Source organism: Mustela nigripes, chromosome 4 (genome assembly GCF_022355385.1).
Source record: "Mustela nigripes isolate SB6536 chromosome 4, MUSNIG.SB6536, whole genome shotgun sequence".
Lineage (NCBI taxonomy): Eukaryota > Metazoa > Chordata > Mammalia > Carnivora > Mustelidae > Mustela > Mustela nigripes.
Genome location: NC_081560.1, coordinates 140,393,837 through 140,410,177, shown reverse-complemented (window position 1 = coordinate 140,410,177; position 16,341 = coordinate 140,393,837). Strand labels below are relative to the sequence as shown.

Here is a 16,341-nt window from a genome sequence, read left to right as displayed (position 1 = left end):
CTCATTCCATGTTTGGGGCAGGAAAACTTGGAGGATCTTGTATCAGAATAGAAAAAAGTCAAATTTGATGGCAATATGTCAAAAGGGTATAAGAGCCATCCTGAAGACACTTCCAATGGTCAAATCTAGGACAATGTGAGCAAAAAAATTAAAAATGATAGCATGGAATTTTAATCATAGAATAAAATGAATATTCCACAAGTCCATATTGATATGAATAAGTATATGAATAAACAAATCAATGGGCAAAAGAGAAAGCTCTTCCTGATAATATAATTCTAATTTATAATATATAGGGAATAATTAAAAATAGACAATCATTATTTGGCTAACACCCCAGTAATAATTATTTTTCTTTCTTTCTTTCCTTTTTTTTAGAGAGAGAGTGAGTGCACATGTGAGCACATGTGTTTAATATTTTAAATATTAAAAATTTAAGATCAATGCTGTTATGAGAGAGAATCTTAAGCAGCCTTAATGCTGAGTGCGGAGCCTAATGCAGGGCTCAATCTCACAACCCCGAGATCATGACCTAAGCTGAAATAAGGAAATCAAAAGTTGGATGCTTAACTTACTGAGTAACCCAGGTGCCCCCACAGAATAATTATTACTGATTAATCAATGGATGACAAAATTGACAGCAAAAGTATGACAAGACCAAAAAAAAAAAAATAAATAAGATGAAAGACCATAATCTCAAAGTATTTCCCCATAAGATATTTATGGAGAAATATGAGAGGCATCAACTTAGCCAAGTGATCAAAATTAACAACATCACTAAATGAGGCATATTGGTATTATAAGTGTCCTGATATGATATGCTAAGAGCATGATATAATTTCTGTGGTATTCTTGCCTAAATTTATAACCTGAATTTAGTCAAACCCAAACTGAGACCCTATACAAAATAAGAGGGTAGCACTCTTCAGAAGTATCAGTTATGGAAGACAAAGGTAAAACTGAAGAACTATGTCAGAGTGTCAAGAGAATAAGAGAAACTGACTAACAGTGGGGTCCTGGATTGTATTGTAGACCAGAAAAACGACATTAGTGAGAGAACTGGTAACATCAGAATAAGGTATATAGCTTTATGAACAGTACTCTGTCAATACTAATTTCCTGGTTTTGGTAAGTACTATGGTTATATAAAATGTTAGTGTTTAGGAAAGCTGGGGGAAGGATATATATAAGGTCGCTACTATTTTTGTAATCTCTCTGCTGTAAAATGATAAGTTAAAAATATTAAAAATTTAAGATCAGTGCTGTTATGAATATCCTTGTATGTAAATCTTAGTGCATTTGCTAAATTATTCCATAGGATTAATTCCTGTAACTAAAATTACTGAGTCAAAGGATATGCATATTTTAAAGGCTTTTGATATGTATTTTCAAGCTGTCATCCAGGAAAGCAGTACAAAATTTCTTCCACCAGCAAGCAGTGGGTCTCAATTATTTTTCAAATTTCCAAGATGTACCAGATGATCTCTAAGGTCATTTCTAGTTCTTATCTGCATCAAAACCTCACTTATGTTGCACAAACCAGTTTGCATGTCACTTAAAAAATACACTGTTTTAGTGATCACTAGTGTAAAGTGAACTCATGCTTGTATTATTTCTACAGTCCATTTCTTGGTAAAATTCAAATAATGTTTTCTATACATGGTTTTCTAGTGTATATCTCACCTGCTTTCTTTAAGTCTAAGCTTTCTGAAGAAGGGCCATATACCTTTGTTTTCAATACTACCACAGCATAGTATATATGCTACACACTGTAGTGGTTCAGTTTAGCATTTCAGGAGTTAAGCTGCAACTTGCTTCTTCTTCTTCTTCTTTTTAATTTTTTTAAATTCTGAAAATTTAAAACTTTTTTATTAGAGTATAACATAAAGATGTAAAGATACACAAGTCCTAAGTTGCAGCTTGCTTCTTGCCATAGACACGTTCAGATACCTTTTCAGCCGATATTTCAAGTCCTGTATTGTTTGCGTGAGGTCCTTCCTCATTTTGTCCTCCTTATACCTTTCCTGGGTCCTTATAATTCAGGCTGTATATGCAGAGCTGGGTACCCCAACTTTAAGCTAGTCCCAACAAGGGCAGGATATGTGTCAAGAGTAGGGCATGGAATTACTTTAGACTTTGAGATGTAAACTGTGGTAGCCCAGCTTTTGTTTTACTTTAATAAACTATCTTCTGCACTAATCAATCCTGAGAACTGGCCTAGGCTTCAGTCTAGATTGTCTATCCTTAGCCCTGAGTGATTATCCTTCCTAACATCCTAGGCTCCACTTTCTAAAAACTAAAATGCTTGCTAGCTTCCGGTAACCCTTCCTTTTAGAAGATCAGCACAGCTCCTTCTGTGTAAGAAGGGACTTCTCTGAATGATACTGATTGCCTCCTGAGAAAGAACTTTTTTCCTTTTTCCACTACCACTCCTAGCTCACATAATATGTCGGTGTGTTCATACCAGAATTGCTGAGGCTGCCGTACCCTTGGAGTCTTCACTTAAAATGACTTAATGTCAGATTTGCTACCAGCTCCTGTGTCCAGACGCTTTATCTCAACATCTGCCTTACCCACATTAAGTTTTTTCCCAGTCCCTCCTGGCTCTGCTTTCCTGACCTTCCTATTTAACCAATCCGCTATGCCTCCATCCTGGACCATTAATCTAACTTGCTATAATCTACCTTATCACAGCTTTGGCTTGTAAACTATAGAAACAGCACAAAAGGTCAACACCTGACACCTTTTTGATTGGCATGATTCATCTGGAGAAAAATTATCTCCCCCATAGGATCTATTTACTATTTCCATTTTCCTCTGTTTAGCTAAAATTCAGAATAACTCAAAGGGAAAAGGTAGGTGTGCTCTGAAGCTAAATTGAAACCACCAAATAATACACAGGAACACATGGAAAACTGAGCTGTAAACAGATCCCAGATGAAATGTCAGTACTGTCAATGGTGACAAATGCCTTTATGCTTTATAGATAAGCTGACAAGTGGCATGCTGGGTTGGGATGTTGCTATCACGTGTCAAAGACACCTAATGACCCCCATTATGATCCACTTCATATGCTGACATACCAACGAGCAGATTTGTAAAAATTTACTGCAGCTGAATGTTCAGTTAAGCTTTAATATACATATTAAACATATATTAACATATCCATATAATAGGTAATATAAACTAATATATTAATATATTTAACAAATATATTGCATATAATAAACATTTATTTATCTTTTTCTTCTAAATGGTTCCTTGTACTTACAAAACATCCAATAAAAAAATCTAAATATAAATATCCTTTATAGAGGAATGTGAAGATAGAAATGGATAAATCTAAGACTATTTCCGAACAAAGCTTTTTTGGTTACCTTTTGTATCATATTCTCAAAGTAGCTATAGCCAAGGCTCTAAAAAGCTTAAATCTATATGGATTTGCTATAATGGCTTAAGGTTTAAATGCTTTAACAGATTCCAAAATAGCTGACTGCAAAACTATTTATTTGATCATAACAAAGAGCACTGCTATTATTATTTCATAATAATCATGTTATGAGCTGTAATTTATGATGGAAATATAATGGTTAATCCTACTGCAAGTCACAGAAATTCAAGGCCATGGTTTACTTTCTAGGACTCATGGGCATATTCAGATTAGCCAGCAGTTCAGACAGAAATATGAACCTTGCCAGTGATCCAAGTAACTGTTTCAGGGAACTAGACCTTTTGTCTAGGCCTCCATTCATTGTTCTCATCTAATCTTTCTTAAGATCTAGATATATTCTAGGTATTTAAGCAACATCTAGAAAGAATAAGACCATTTTAAAAGTTTCTTCATTAAAATGTGAGTCACAGAAGGAACAGTGTTCTCTAGAAAATGCAACAACAAAGATTTCTATGAAAAATATCACAAAAAATCCACTTTGAATCATAGAATATAATGACATTATACAGCTTGTAAATGTAGACTCTTTAGTGAGGACATATTCCTACTGTTCTCAATTTTAGGTGGCTCTATCATTCACTTATTAAACCCAAAACCAGAAATATCTCTTGGAAATGGAGACATTTCTCTAGTGTTACCTGTTGCTTCTAAATAGATTTAAAAATGGGGTGAATATAGTTTATTTAATTTTAACATTATTTTGAACTTCTATTTCTAGCTTCCAGTGTTTATTATCAGAATTTCTATAATTTTACTAATAGCTATCTCCTAATTTAGTGTCAACTATAAATTTTATTACTGGGTTATTACTCTTTTTCCTTAATCTAAGGAAAGAAACCCACTTACTAAAGCCAGTCCAGCAGCATTTCTTTTAGAAAGCACTTTAGTATGAACTGTCTCCATGACTGAATTCATTACCCTTTTGCATTAGTCTTTGTTTATCATCTTTAAACCAAACCAATCTTTATTAATTTTCTAAGGCATTTTCCCTAGTGCTCTTACCATGATTTATACATAGCTCTTTTTCTCTACAATTTTCTTAACCCTATCAAATTTGTCTCACTCTAACCCCATGGGTTTGTAATTTCTAATACCTTTTAGAGGGATTACTGCAGCTTTTATTCTTTGGTATTTAATTAAAAAAAAAGATCTTCATGTTTAGTATTTGTTGATCCCTCTGAAACAGGGCTTTATAAACAAATAGAAGTGCATTATGAGAAACTGATTGCAAGATGTTTCTTAGCCCAAATGATCTCTTCCTTCTCTGTACGCACTTTAAGAATTTATTTATTTATTTTACAGAGAAGGAAGGAGAGAGAGAGAGAGAGAGAGAGAGGGCACCTAGGTGGCTCAGTCAGTTAAGTGTCTGCATTCAGCTTAGGTCATGATCTCAGGGCCCTGGGATCAAATCCCGCATTGTGCTCCCTGCTTCTCTCTCTCCCTCTGCCTGCTGCTCCCCCTGCTTGTGCTCTCTCTCTCCCAAATAAATAAATAAAATCTTTAAACATAAAAGAGAGACTGGGGAGAGTGAGAATGGGTAGGAAAGGGGGAGAAGGAGAGAAGCAGACTCCATGCTTAGTGTGGTGCTCAGTCTCATGACCCTGAGATCATGACCTGAGCCAAAATCAAAGAGTCGGATGCTTAACCCACTGAGCCACCCAGGCGTCCCACTCTGTATCTACTTTAAGCACTTAATCATGTACTGCCCAGCAAAGCATTCAAAGGCCTATCACAACTAACCATTCATGCTTACCCACAAGTCTCTTCCTAACATTTGATATTCTCTGTGATACATTATACCCTTTAAGGACTCTTTGATTTTTACCTTATTAGCCCATTAATTTACATTCTTTTATAATCTCAGCTTGCCAAAAATGAACCACATTCTTCAAAGCCTGGTTAAACCATCACTTTCTTTGTGAAACTTTCCCCAATTCCTTATGCCTTCTATACTATAAAGGGCAGTTCATTAAAGTCATATACTACTTTTGATAATTGTATATAGGTTATGTCTCTCCTAGATTTTAGGTAATGGAGTTTTGTCTTATTTATCTTTTTTTTTTTAAGATTTTATTTATTTATCCGATAGAGATCACAAGTAGGCACAGAGGCAGGCAGAGAGAGAGGGAAGCTTGAGCAGAGAGCCTGATGCGGGGCTCAGTCCCAGAACCCCAGGATCATGACTCGAGCCAAAGGCAGAGGCTTTAACCCACTGAGCCACCCAGGCGACTCTTATTTATCTTTTTTTTTTTCCAAAGATTTATATGTTTTGTTTTTTTTAAGATTTCATTTATTTATTTGACAGACAGAGATCACAAGTAGGCAGAGAGGCAGGCAGGTAGAGAGGAGGAAGGAGGCTCCCCACTTAGCAGAGAGCCCGATGTGGGGCTCAATCCCAGGACCCTGGGATGATGACCTGAGCTGAAGGCAGAGGCTTTAATCAACTGAGCCACCCAGGCACTCCCTTATTTATCTTTTTACTGCAATTCCTCACACATAGTAGGCACTCAGTAAAACCATACTGATTTGTATTCATTTGTACTGTTATTTTACTGTTTTATCTATTGGTATCTTGCCTCTCTGACCTGTCCTGTTAGAGATTCTCAGATTTCTTTTTTTTTTTTTTCAAAGATTTTACTTATTTATCTGACAGACAGAGATCACAAGATGGCAGAGAGGCAGGCAGAGAGGCAGGGCAGGGTAGGGGGGAAGAGCAGGCTCCCCGCTGAGCAGAGAGCCTGATGTGGGGCTCGATCCAAGGACCCTGAGATCATGACCTGAGCCAAAGGCAGAGGCTAACCCCACTCAGCCAACCCTCAAATTTCTTTAAGTTCTATATTACCTGGCATATCCTTAGCACATAATCAAGAATCTTTGATTTGGAAGAAATGTTAGATACAGTACAGCCCCAAATCTCAACCAATACAAGGATTCATTTTACTAAATACCTTTGTTTAACTATCTCTAATAAGGAGCATGACCATATGGACTGGTTTGCTCAGGACAGCCCTAGTATAATTAATGGCACCCTCATTCACTCTGAAAACTATCTGAGTTTTATGGTCATCTTAATAATGAAAAACTGCTTACTTCCTCACAAGTGGTAAACAGGTGAACAGTCCTAATTATTGTATCTTTTGAATTCTGAACCATGTAGATGTACTGCCTATTCACAGAACACTTAAAAAAATTTCCCCTTTGTTATAGGTAGGTAAGAGTAGAGTTCTAGGATTAAGTGAAATAATTAAGAATGCAGGTAAAATTTAATATGATAAATAAATCAGGGGCACCACGGTGGCCCAGTCAGTTAAGTATCTGACTTGAATTTGGCTCAGGTCATGATCTCAGGATCAGGAGATTGAGCCCTGTGTTGGGCTCCATGCTGGTGTGGAGCATGATTAAGATTCTCTCTCTCCCTCTCCTCTGAATTGCATGTGCAGGCATGTGCGCTCTCTCTCTCTCTATATATATATATACATATATGAGATAAATAAATTGAATGGGAGCTAAGTGCAAAATGATTAATTTGACAAAAAATTAGGACATTTTCTTGAGACTTTAGATTGCTTATTAAAACAGAAAGGCACTGAATAGAAGAACTTAAAATAGCTTAATAGAAGCAGAGAAAAGCTAAATAAGCTTCATGGGCCAAGATTAAACAACAGGGGAAAATCCTTAGGAATAGTGGCTTCTATTTTGGCAACTTCAAAGGTCAATGAATATAAAAAATGATGTATGCTTCTAAAGAAGTTTAATTAAGATAAACTGTCTTGGCCAAGGTTTAAAGAAATAAGGCAATAAAAAGTCTTCATTTAAGTATAGTTTTTACTATCCAATGAGCAACACTTTATACCTTTTAACCTAAGAAAATTTTAACTGTTCAATTATCTGAATCAGATTTTTCTGCTACACCTCCAGACTTTTATCTGAGCCAAAAACACACATGTCATGTTTCAGCCAAAATAAAATTCTGCCGCCAAGCTGTAATGCTCTGAAAAATGAATTTTAGAGTCTAACTACATTTTAAAAGAATCACTCATTGGGTACAAACAATAATTATTCTGAAAAACATTTGGTAATATACTTCTTAGACAAATATCCATTTGTAATGTATTTTCAAGCGCTCTCAAGAAATTGATTATTTGGAGTTTTAAAATAAGATGGAAACACTCTCTAAGAATCATTTAAGTTAATGTATACATATATATCTATAAAAGTGTAGGTAAATACAGCTCTCATCAAGATAACCATTCACATATACATAATGCAATTATCAGATATGTATACACACCTCCACATGAGAATTTTTTAATCAACTCTAAAAAATTCTATCTAAAGAATTTAAATCTTTATTATTAATATTCTATATTAATAAATTAATATCTAAAGTCTTAAAATTTGAGATTATTTGGCTGAAGCTCTGAGAAACACAGTTAATCAAATATCTACCAGATCATATATGAACATTTTCTTGAGTCAAAAGGTCTCTGGATGTATATCTACAAGAAAATTTATCCTACTAAAATCTATTGGTATTGATCTAGTGGTTAAATGTAATGAAGAAGCAGAAAGTGATCCGTCAAATATACAGTCTCAGATACAGTATAAGCCAGGCTTTTCCCAACTGATATTTTGGGCCAGATAATTCTTTGTTGTGGATGGCTGTCTTGTACATTACAGGATTTTTTAATGTCATCTTTGGCCTCTATCCACTAGATGCCAGTTGAATTCCCTCATTCTCTACTGCCCACCCAGCTGTGACAACCAAAAGGGAGGAGAAAAATTGCTCCTGGTTGAGAATCACTGCTGTAAATAAGTGAGCCAATGTGGTATAGAACAGATTAGACTATACTGGGGTTCAAGAGGTTGGATTCTGCTACAGTTTTTCGCTCTAACTTTGGGATCTTACATAAATCACTGCACCCAGCCATTCTCAAAGGAGGTTACGGGTGCTGGTATTGCTAAATCATTTAAGAACCTTATGATAACACTTAACTTTGTTGGGCCATATATTTTTCTATTTTGTAATTAAAAATATTGACTAAGAACTTTGATTTGGCTCTAATGCCATAGCTTGTGATAAACCACTTCCTATACAACTTCCCATACAGCTAGAAAAGCTGTAAAAATAAAAGAACAATAAAGGGGGTATGAGAGCGCTGTCAAGGTAGCCAAGACTTGATAAGATCAGATCCCTGGGAGTAGAAAGAGCTAGGCTGACATTTTAAAAGTTGATCTTCCCCTCAGGGCATTTGCAGATTTTTGGTGCTTGGTTAGATGTTGAGAATCTAGGAAGAGGGCTTTTAATAAGAGGTAGAGAAGCCAATAGAGCGTTTGACAATCTCCAGGGTTGCGGAGACAAAAATTGAATTTTGGGGCTGCCAAGGCAGTTAGAATTGAGGTGTCCTGTTCTAGAAGAGAAGGAAACATAGTGGAGTAAGCCTGACACTCAGGGTCTTCTCCTTTGAGGTATTTGTTAAATTTGTAATGTTACAGAACAAGAAGGCAAGACAGTAAGCAAAGGATCTCTAAAAGGCAGAGTAGTATTTTTAGCAGTCATATGGTACCAATGACAACCTACGAAGGAGTATGGACCCTAGTAAATACTGTAGGATTTCAGCTGACATTTCAGGAGAGCTATAGCATATGAGTGGAGACAAATTAGAAGCCTTACAAAAACTGTAACCCAACCTTGAGCTGGTTCAGTCCTCAACAGAAATGCTATAATTTAGCATGGACAGTATTTAGCATTTAATGAAAATGTATCAGGCAAGCCAAGATACAAGGCTGTCCCAAATGAAGTAAAGAAACCAGACTCAAAGATGACTGAGATATTATAATTTTTGGACATGCAACTTATTATTACTGTGATTAACATGTTCAAAAAATAAATGACAAGGTAGGCAATTATAGCAAAGAACTGACAACAGTAAAAAAGAATCAATACAAGAAATAAAAAATGTGACTACTGAAATGATGAACTCAATAGATGTGCTGAAATGCAGATGGAACAAAGTAGAAGAGAAGGTAGGAAGAGAGGGTACTGAACTAAATGCCAGGTCAGTACAAACATATAAGCTGAAACTTAAGGAGAAAAATGATAGAAATTACAAAAAAGATCATAAAAGACATACAGGACACAATAAAAAGGCCTAAGAAATGAGCAACTGGAAAGAGAGGAATGCAATATCTAAAGAGATAATGGAAAATGGAAATGGAAAGAGAGGAATGCAATATCTAAAGAGATAATGGCTGGAAAATGTCCCAAACTGGTAGGAGTCTTCGATCACAGATTCAGGAATTACGAAAAACCAGAAACAAGAAAAACCAGAATCAAGTCCAACGTTAAAGTCAAAATCAAAATTCTAGAAAAATTCTAAAAAAGCAGACAAAGAAAATAGAAATATATCCAAAGAAGCGAGAATAAGACTAACAATTGACTTCTTGACAAAAATAAGAGAATCCAAAGATTATGGAAGGTCATCATTAAAGAATATAACTTCCAATGTAGAGTTCTGTGCTTACGGAAAGGCAAAATAAAAGATATCTGTAGGGGCACCTGGGTGGCTCAGTGGGTTAAGCCTCTGCCTTGGCCTCAGGTCATGATCTCAGTATCCTGGTATCGAGCCCCACATCAGGCTTTCTGCTCAGCAGGGAGCCTGCTTCTCCCACTCTCTCTCTGCCAGATACATAGATAAAATCTTAGAAAAATATATCTGTAGGGGTACTTGGTGGCTTAGTTGGTTAAGCATCTCACTCTTGTTTTCAGCTCAGGTCATGATCTCAGGGTTGTAAGACTGAGCTCTGTGTTGTGCTCTGTGCGGGATGTGGAGCCTGCTTGGGATTCCCTCTCTCTCCTTTTGCATGCCACCCCAACCTCCACACTCACCCCCACCCCTCTTTCTCAAAAAGACACAAAACACAAAAAACAAAAAAACCTGCAAACAAAAACTAAAAGAATTCACACACTGATTGAAAACTAAAACAAGCTGTGTAGGCTGAAGAAAAATGATAAAATAATTCATAATTATCCAGATGAAAACATGGAAATGAAGGAAGAGGAGAAAAACAATGCAAAGAGTAAAATTCAACTACACAAAATGATAATAGTATTCTGTCACTACAAGGCATTAAAATGTAGAATTAAGGTGACTGACAACAATTATAGAAAAAGTTGGAAGTCTTAATGGAATTAAAATATTCTAAGATCCTACCATTGTTTGAGAAGTGGCAAACCTTATAGTTTATATTTGACTTTAATATGTCAAGGATACATTTTGTAATCTTTAGGGCAAACTTCAAAAGGATATACAACTGCCAAGCAAACAGAAAAGGAAATGATAATAAAAAATACTTGTTCAATCCAGGAAAAAAAAAAAAAAAAAAACCAGGAAAGAAGAAAAAAAAGAAGATTAACATGTGGCAAACAGGAAAAAAAAGTAAGATGTGAGATAGGAATCCAATTATATGAGTAATATATATTGAATATAAATAGACTCCAATCAAAGACAGAATGAATTAAAGAAACAATAAAAGTACATTCCAAGTACAAAAAAATCTTGTATTTAAGAACATAGGTCAAAAGTAAAAGGATGGAAAAACAATGCAAACACTAAAATAACATAAAGACGGCATAGTTATACTAATAATAGACACAAAAGATATTCAGGCAAGCACCATTAGAGGTAAAAAAGAATATTTCCAAATGATAAAAGGTTCAGTCCATCAGGAAGATAAAAGAATTCTAAACTTATATACATGTAAGTTATATACAAGAACATTTAACTTACACATGAAAGATAGCTTCAAAATATATAAAGCAAAATTGGATAGAACCAAAAGGAAAGAGATAAAAATCCCAATCATAGCAGGATACTTTAATAAATGTCTCTCAATAACTGATTTAAAAAAGCAGACAAAAACCAAATAAGAGTATAAATGATCTAGACAACAAACTCAGCAAACATGACTTTAGTGTATATATTAAGACTATGTTTAAGAATGTCAGCACAATAAAGAAAAAGAATGTCAGCATATACATTGTTTCAAATGCACAAAGAACATGAATAGAATTGACCATATGATATTCAATAAGACAAAATTATAACAAATTTTGAAGAACTAAAATCATTTGGCATACTTGACCACAATGAAATGAAACCAAATAACAGAAACAAAGAGATAATTAGAAAATCTCCAAATATATTCCAGGTATTTAAAAATTAAGCAAAACTTCCTAAGTAACTTACAGATTAAAGAAGAAATCACAAAAGGAATTAAAAAATGTCTGAACTAAAAATAATGAAAATAGACACACCAAAATTTAGAAATTAAATATGCAGAAAATAGAATAAAGAGGATAGTAGCAAAAATTTTAAAAATAAAAAAAACATTCAATGGAGAGAATTAACAAAGTCAGAGTTGGTTCTTTTCTTTTTAAAAAAATTTTATTTATTTGGGAGAGTGAGTGAGAGAAAGAGAGTACAAGCAGACTCCATGGTGAGCAGGGAGTCTCCAACAAGGGGCTTGATCTCAAGACCCTGGGATCTAACCTGAGCCGAAGGCACATGCTTAACCAACTGAGCCACCCAGGCACCCCAATTCTTTTTTAGACTAATAGTTAAACCTTGTCATGACCATTAAAATGTGCCTCTCAGATGAGCCAAGTGGAGCTTTGCTTTGAAATTCACCACTGCATTCATATGGAGGCCATGCTTCCCCTGAGCACAATAGAAATAGCATGGAGTGTGGGATGTGTGGGACTCCTTTGGATAATTTTAGCCTGAGGACTTCTCTCTGGCTTTGTCAAAACTTAATTATATTGCAATCTATGCCTCTTCCTGCCTAAACTTCTTTCAGTTCTGCTCTTCAACACAGGAGTCAGGCCTGTACTACAGTCAGAGAGGTCTGTCTCCTTGTTTCCTCTGGCTCCTAACTTATCTTCCATTACAGGTGTTTCCTTCAATAAATCTCTTGAATGTCTAACCTCGTTTTGGCATCCATTTCTTTGAAAATCCAAATTAGCATAAACTTATATGAAGCATAATCAAGGAAAATGGAAGGGGCATATATTTAATTTTAAAACTAGGAATTAAAAAAGGAACATCACTATAGATCCTATAGTAATTAAGATGATGAGAGAATATTAGAAATAATTTTATGTTAATAAATTTGAATATTTAGGTGAAATAGACAAATTCTGAGAGAAATACAACCTATCAAAACTGACACAGGAAGAAACAGAAAAAATCAGGCATTCTTATTCAATTAAAGAAGAATCTGTAATTAAAAGCTATCCAACAAAGTATTCTCTAGGCCCACATATTTTGATGGGTGAGCTCTTTCAAATATTTATGCAAAGTAAAAAGAACCGCAAGCATGGGGCACCTGGGTGGCTCAGTGGGTTAAGGCCTCTGCCTTTGGCTCAGGTCATGATCCCAGGGTCCTGGGATCAATCCCTGCATCAGGATTTCTGCTCACCGGGGAGCCTGCTTCCACCCGCCCCACTCCTGCCTGCTGCTCTGCCTACTTGTGATCTCTGTCAAATAAATAAATAAAATCTTAAAAAAAAAAAAAAAGAAAAAAAGAACCTCAAGCTTATAAAACTCTCCCAGAACAGAAAAAGGGCCCTTCCTTACTCACTTTATAAGGTCATCATAATGTTCTTACCCAAACTAACAAGTATGTTACAAAAAAAGGAAAATTAAGAAACAAACCCTTTCATAACAACACTGCAAATATCTGAGAAAAACATAATCCGATCAAATCCAATGGTATATTAAAAGAATATCGTGACAATATTGGGACTATCCCAAGAACGCAAAGGTGATTTACCATTCCAAAATCAAGCTGTAATTCACACATTATAAAGGTAATTTCTAATAGATGCAGAGAAGTTATTTGATAAAATTCAAGATCCTTTCATGAGTAAAAACATCTTAACATCATCAACAACAAAACTCTGCAAACTATTACTGAAAGGAAACTTCTTTACTCTGTTAAGGAGGATCTATAAAGGGAATGCAGCAAACTTTATCCTTTCTGATAAAATACTGAAGGTTTTCCACTGGACACTGGGAATGAGACAAAGACATTTATATAACCACTTCAATTATACTCATATTCATTGTTTTTCACTGTGCTAATAGTGCAGTAGAAAAATAAAAAAATAAATACAAAGACTGGGAAAGAAGAAATGAAACCATCATTATTCACAGATGATATCATTATATACATAGAAAATCCAAAAGAATCAACAGACATATTATTACAATTGATAAGTGGAAACAATGTCATTATAAAAAATTTATACACCAGTGAAACACAAACAGAAACTGAAACTAAAAGGATGCCATTTAAAAATGGATAGCATCATTCCCAGAGATCTGCTCTTACTAAAACGCATCAATATGAAAATAGATAAATTTGTGCATAAAAAACCTTCCAGTCTATCTGATGTGTATCTCTGTAGTTCTGAGAAGTAAAAGTATTTAAAACAATAAGGGCTTGTATCTGGAGTTGTGACAGTGTGTGTGCATCTGTGTGTATAAAGGTCACAGTGGGTAACTGAGGACTTGTTGATGGATGATGAGATTGGGGGGGTGGATATGTATGTGTATGAAACACTCATCAGTTCTGAGCAATGATAGAAAGGTTTTCTACTGACCTTTACAACTATGAAGGCTTCTACAGTTGATCTGAGCTCAGAATTAAAAAAAAAAAAAGAATAGTATCAAAAAACAAATAAGTGTAACGCCTGGCTGGCTCAGTTGGTAGAGCATGTGACACTTGATCTCAAGGTCATGAATTCAAGCCCCATGTTAGGCATAGAGGTCACTTAAAAAATACAAAAAACAAATAATAAGAGTCTTATAAAAAAGTTATACATGTGAGGCCATTATACTGAAAAAAACTAACATTTTGAGAAAAACTAAAGACCACCTAAGTTAACAGAGAAATATATTCTATGAATTGGAAGACACAGTATTGTAAAGATGTTAATTCTTTCCAAACTGGTTCACAGATTCAATATAAAAATTCAATTCAATAAAATTCTAGTAAGAATAAAAAATTTCAGAGGGGCAACAACAATCTGATTCTAAAATTTATGTGGAAATGCAAAGAGCCAAGAAAAGTCAGGACAATCTTGAAAAACAAAGTTGGAAGTCTGGCATTACCAAGTAAAAAGACTAATTATAAGTTAAGTAATTCAGAGAATGTAAACTGGTTATAATAAAGAAAACAATGGAATAGAATAGATACTCTAAAAAAGACACACAGATATAAGGTAATGTGAAATGTGACAAACATGTCAATTTACTGCAGTAAGGGAAAGATGTTCCTTTTAATAAATGATGATGGGTCAATTGGTTATTCATATGGGTAAGAGAAATGAATTATCCCTTTATCCCATACCATATATAAAAATTCTAATTCCAGAAGAACCTGTGAATCCAAATGAAAAGAGTAATGTCAAAACTTTAGGGGAAAAAAAGAGAACAGGAAAATCTCTCAATGAGCTAAGGATATGCAAAGATTTTTTTAAAAGAATATGAAAAATACTATCCATAAGGGGGAAAACATTATTAACCGGACTCTATTAAATATGAAAAGCTTTATTTATCAAAAGATACCACAAGAGAATGAAAAGGCAAGCCACAAGTTAAGAGAATATATTTGCATTCCATTTATCTAGCAAAACACTTATGCATACTGCAAAAAGAATTATACATCAAGATGACAATCTAATATGGGCAAAAGACAGGAACTTTACAAAAGAAGATATCTAAATTCTAATAAGCAGATGAAAAGGTGTCTCACCTCATTAAATTGGGGAAATTCTAATGAAAACACAATGAGAAACTAGAGCATACTTACCAGAATAGCTTAAAATAAAAAAAACATGGATGGCTGAAAATGAGGAAAAATAGAAGCCATTCTATGTACTGCTGGTGGGTATAAATTGGTACCACCACTTCAGAAAACTAGAATTGAAAAATGGAACTCTTCTGTTGTGTAACTATGGTGGTGGCTGCATGATCTTATGCATTTGTTAGAGCACGCAGAACAGAGACACCATGAGGGGTAAACTCTACTTACTAAAAACCCAACCTAGATATGAAAGGAAATCAAAATGGAATACAAACTTAACTGTACCACAATGAATAATGTAACCACACTGAAGTGGATGGAAGAAAAGAACTAACCTGAAGTGACTCTGGATAACAGTATTTTGACCAGACATCGGAGGGCTAAAGACAAAAAGAACTATAAACAAATACATACTCTAGGAAGTAAATATGTTTTGCATAAGGGTGTGGGTAAGTAATTCAAAGCTGGCTTAGGATCGAACAAATAAGTAAATATATTTTAGATAATGGGAGTCAGAACTTTCAAAGTCAGAGGAAGAAGTTAAACGGAAGGAAAGGGTGTAGGCTAGAATGAACTCTTGTTGGATTGGAATCAAAGGTATCAGCAGTTTCAACTCATGGAATTCAAATATATAAATAGAGAGATAGATATGGAAATACAGATGGATATGTATGCATGAGTTATTATACATACATATATTGCCAATCTATTTGCTAAGAGGGTCCCAAAGCAATGATTCTCAATTAGCAAGGAGCATATCTAGCACCCAGATCTGGGTTTCTAAATACCATTTGTTAATTAAAGGAACCAGGGTTACTTGAAGAAGTGGTTGATTCCAGGACTAAAGCAGGGAAAATACAAGGAACTAAAACAACATAGTTTGTCAAAAAGTAAGATAATGCTCAAAAAAAGGATGGAGACAGAGCAAGATAAAACGTCTATATACTGGGTGATTCCATTTCAAGAAAAGGCAGAGCTAATTGTTAGTAACAGAAACCAAAATAATAGGGGCTTCTAAG

The 16,341-nt window shown here is 34.8% G+C and overlaps 1 protein-coding gene and 2 non-coding genes across 5 annotated transcripts in view; 2 read left to right on the top strand and 1 right to left on the bottom strand.

The window, feature by feature from the left end:
• ADK (adenosine kinase) overlaps positions 1 to 16,341 on the bottom strand; it is a 532,452-nt gene that overhangs the window by 69,704 nt on the left and 446,407 nt on the right. The window lies entirely within an intron of this gene.
• LOC132017081 (small nucleolar RNA U2-19) lies at positions 13,854 to 13,930 on the top strand. The gene has a single exon (XR_009404158.1). It is a non-coding gene; the product is annotated as a small nucleolar RNA U2-19 (small nucleolar RNA).
• LOC132017080 (small nucleolar RNA U2-30) lies at positions 14,089 to 14,157 on the top strand. The gene has a single exon (XR_009404157.1). It is a non-coding gene; the product is annotated as a small nucleolar RNA U2-30 (small nucleolar RNA).